Source organism: Galeopterus variegatus, unplaced genomic scaffold (assembly GCF_000696425.1).
Source record: "Galeopterus variegatus unplaced genomic scaffold, G_variegatus-3.0.2 Scaffold2098, whole genome shotgun sequence".
NCBI lineage: Eukaryota > Metazoa > Chordata > Mammalia > Dermoptera > Cynocephalidae > Galeopterus > Galeopterus variegatus.
The window spans coordinates 166,074-170,515 of NW_007728209.1; positions in this window are offsets into that span (position 1 = coordinate 166,074).

The following is a 4,442-nucleotide window of genomic DNA, read 5'->3' on the forward strand; positions in this document are numbered from 1 at the left end:
CATGGAGACACAATGGAGCATTAAGAGCCATTCGCTGGGTGTTTTCTACGTTCCAGGCACCACGCCAAGTGCTTTGCATGCATTTGCTTGTTAATCCTTACTACAACCTTCTATCCCACCTGCAAACCAAGAAACCAAGGGTGACTGGTCAGCGACAGAGCTGACCGGATGCCAGGCAGCCTGAACACCCCTGTGGGTGACTCACGTGTACTCCTCAGACACACCCTCTCAGCTGTCACCTTAACGTATGCCATTTTCCACTTTCCTGGTCTGGTCCTATCAGTGAGACCCGTCACCAAGGCCTCTGCTGCCCACACAGCCGCAGGAACAAGCCACGCCCCTGTGGCGGCAACCGACATCCGCCCTGTGGCGGCAACCGACATCCATCATCGAGGGCACCAATATGGGGGACAAGGACCCTGCCTCCTGAGGCTCCAGAGGCTCCCCGCACCCTCCAACACCACTGAGTTGGAACCGGAGCACTACCGAGATGGAATTGTTAGAGCACTGGGGCCAATCCCAGAGTTCCCGAATCCCGCCTTGGCCCATCCACCTCCCTTCTTCTGAGAGATCCTTAGGGAAGAAAAATCCACCAAGAAAACACAGGGCCAGCACCGTCTTATCAACCGATTTCCAGTCCCAATCCCCATGCAAGCATGCTGGGCTGGGCCCAGGAGGCCTTGTTTCCCAAGCTTGGCTTAGCCCCCAACTTCCCAACCTGACTTCAGAGACAAGATCTGGCTCCGGCACAAGCCCAGCTGTCCCTGCCCCTGCCGTCCAGGACCAGAGAGAGAGAGATGATAAGAGGGAGAAGCCCACCCCACCCCCACTAGGCTGTACTCAGGCTGCCAGCTGGGAGAGGGGAGGGAAAAGACACAGAGGCAGGAACTCGACCTCCCACTGGAACAGCCCCAACCAGCACTCCATCCCATCTCCCCAGGGGCTGCAAGACAGAGGACAGCACACCTACCAACCCTCACCGTGGCCGCCTCGGACTCCTTCACTTAGGCAACAAGCGTCCTTCCTCTTTTAGGGGTGGGGGGCACAGTTTCTTGCCCTCAGTGCTGACCCATCTGGGAGAGGAGCATAGTGGGCATAGGGGGAGAGGGGAGATGTTTCCTTGAGCGCCATCTCGGCTGCCTCAGTGTCCCCCTGCTGCTGAAGGTGGGGACCTATCAAGCCATCAATGGGACAAGCAGCCTGGATCCTCAACACCCCAATGCCAGTCTGCATTCTCTGAAGCCCCCAAAATAAGCTGAGCACAATGGCCCCCCCACACTTTCACGCCACACTGTCTGACACAGATGACACAAGCTGGACCACCCTGTGCCCCAAAGTTTACCAAAACCTCCTCCTTGTTTCTACTTGCATACCTCCACCCCGTCACTTTCCCAGGACTCAGACAGGAACCTGAATGAGAACCCAGACTCATCCCTCCCCTAAAACGAAGCTGGCAGACCCCCTCCACACTCAGGACACTTTCCCTCCCTGGTTATGCCTACAGATGCCCTCCACCCAGTGCCCCAACATGCCCAAGCCCAGGGCAGCACAGGTAGAAAGAGCCCCTCCCCCAGTCTCGTCTTCACCTCCCTCCGCTCACCTACAGATGCCCTCCACCCAGTGCCCCAACATGCCCAACCCCAGGGCAGCACAGGTAGAAAGAGCCCCTCCCCCAGTCTCGTCTTCACCTCCCTCCGCTCACATTCTTAAAAGGCAGCAGCTTTCTCCCAACCTCCATCAGAGAGAGGTCCAATTCTTGCTCAATTTGACCCTGAATTGGCAGAGAGCTGTGACCGGCTCCATAGTGCCATTAGAGAAGTTCAGAGAAATGTGCAGTAATGCGCCTTGCTGAGAAGAGAGGGGTCCCAGGGGCCGGGGCCTCGGGGCTGCAACCCCCCGTGGAAATATGAGAAGGACCTAAGAGCCCCTGGAAACCAACATCCATTCCTCCTCTCAGATTTTATCTCCTCCTTGGTGTTCTTTTTGATCTTGTTTTCAAGCCAGAGATGAGCATTTCCACGTGGACTCCGGCTTGATTATAACTGACTCTGAACCTTTCTAGTGATTAAAGTAGCCGCGAGGCTCTGTTCTCCAGAGATCTGTACTGAAGGTTGAATAATTCAAGGCATCCCTTCCAGAAGGCTGAGAAATCTGGGAGAAAAAAAAATCAGAGAGCAGAAAAAAAAATTTTTTAAAGAAAAGAGTAATTTCCTCCATGCTGGCTACACAATAAGTATTCAATAAATGTTGGTTAATTTTGATTGACATAAACATTCAAACAGAAATCAGAGAAACTGGTGGTAACCTGGCTGGGCTGGGGCTGGATTTTGGAAGCTTTCAGCATCTGAAGCAGTTCAGGTGAGTGGGAGTATCCGGTGTTTTCCTGAATGGGAAGGAAGTTTGGGATGACAATAGAGGGATGGGGTGAGATGGCATCTGTCACCCTGCTCACCTGACAGGCTGGGGTTGAACCCTGTGGAGTAGGAGTTGGGCCCAGACGATGGAGTGTGTGAGACTCTGGGCTGGGTTGCTTTGGTGCCCACGTGGCCAGGTTGACACAGGGAGAAAGGCGAGTTGGGTCTTCTCTCTATCTCAGCTCCAGTACCCCACAGCGGTGTCTAAGGGGACATGGAGCAGAACCGGGGCCGGCTGCACCAGGCAGAGTGCTAGGGGGGTGGCCTTCTCACCTGGACAACAGCAGCAGAGACAGTGACCAGCTGCCACCTTCCATTGGTGGTGAGCACAGGGCTTCCCCAGGAAGGACAGAGCTGAAGAAGTGGCACGGATCTGAGAGCCTGCTACCCTGAGCTACCCAACATAACCAGGGAAGATGGCAGGTGGACGGGCAAGTTCCCAAAAAGCAGACAGAGTTTACAGCTCTTCCAATCAAGGACTAATGATGTGGTGTCTGCGTTTCCACCCACAGGCTGGTGGGGTCTGGATGGTTTGAGTTCCAGAACTTCCTACACGTGACTGGCCCAATGTTTGGCATCTCTACCAAGCGGGAACCCCTCGTCTAAGAAAGCTCTGGAGTCCTTATATCCTCATTTTATACAAGCTGAAGCCCAGGGGGTTTGGGTTGCCCAAGGTCACACAGCTAGTTAAGAGGTAAAGAAGAATGACAACCAAGATCCCTCATGCCCAATTCCCAGGATCGTGCGTGTGTGACAGAGACAGAGACAGAGAGAGACTGAGACTGGGGCCCATTGAGTGGGGCCGTGTCCAGGCCTGTGCCAGCAACTGTCCAGCGTGCCGTCAGCACCTCAGGGAAATGGAACCCCAGCTGCTCCTGCCCCTCCCTAAGGTTGCACAGTCAGCAACCACACGGCCAATTCATCTACCATGGCTTAATGAGCACAGATACTGCAACTGGGGACCTGGAAGCCCACAAAATTCCAATTTCAAGCCCACTCTTTACGGTCAATTAGCATCACAGCCCCAAACCCTGGAGAGTCCAGGGGCACAGGAGCCATAAAGCCAGTAGCTTGAGCAGCTCCCCAAACACAAGCCCTGGCCCTAGGGGCACAGAATCATGGCGTTCGAACATTAGAAATGACTCCAGTCCTGGGAAATAGCAAAATAATTAGAAAATGGAACCTACTGTTGGTCTGGAGTGAGAGTAGCCACAACCTCTCTGGGCAGGACAAATTTTTAAGGAACAGACATGCTCTCTACTTCAGGTTGGTGAGCAAGACTTTATTAACTTGGGAGCACCCAACCGAGAGGTTCAGATAGGTTAGTGGTGCCACGATGGTGGGATTCTCTGCTCAGCCTCCTTTTGCAGCTGGGCCAATCAGAGTCCCGTCCCTGAGGACTGTGGGAAACTGGAGGTGGACAGAGGGAGAGAGAGACTAAGCCTCACTGGGTACGCAGAGCTCAGAATCTGTGGGAGGGAGCCTCCTCCACCCACACGGTGGACCGGAGGCGCAAAGGAATTCTGGCTTCGGAGAAAGAAGCATGAAGCAGAAAGGAACAGAGGTGAACAATTCAGAGTTCAGGGGAATCCAAAGTCTGGCTCACTGTAATGTCCCTTCACTGGTCCTCTGGGGCTCACTGGCACATCGGCTCTGTCTTCTGCTGATTGCTTTTCTTCTGGTTTAGACACCCTTAGGTCCTTCCACTGTCCCTTACGGGTATGACTTAGAATGCCATCCCCATATTAAATAGATTCCCAGGTGTCTTTATCCCCTTTGGAGTGGCACAGCTGGAACTCAACCAGATACTCCGAGCACAAGAGCTCATAGCGGCCTGTGACAGGAGGGTGGGGACCAGCACCTCCCTGCTCTTCCATTCATGCCACCCGAGGCCTATCTGCCCTGTGGCAGCCACCTTACTCAGCTGGATCTCATGAAGCTTGTAGTCTACTAAGACCCCTGTGTTTTTTCACAGGCACTTTCATAAAGCCACGTTCTTCTCATGCTCCTTCATTTCACTGGAGTAGA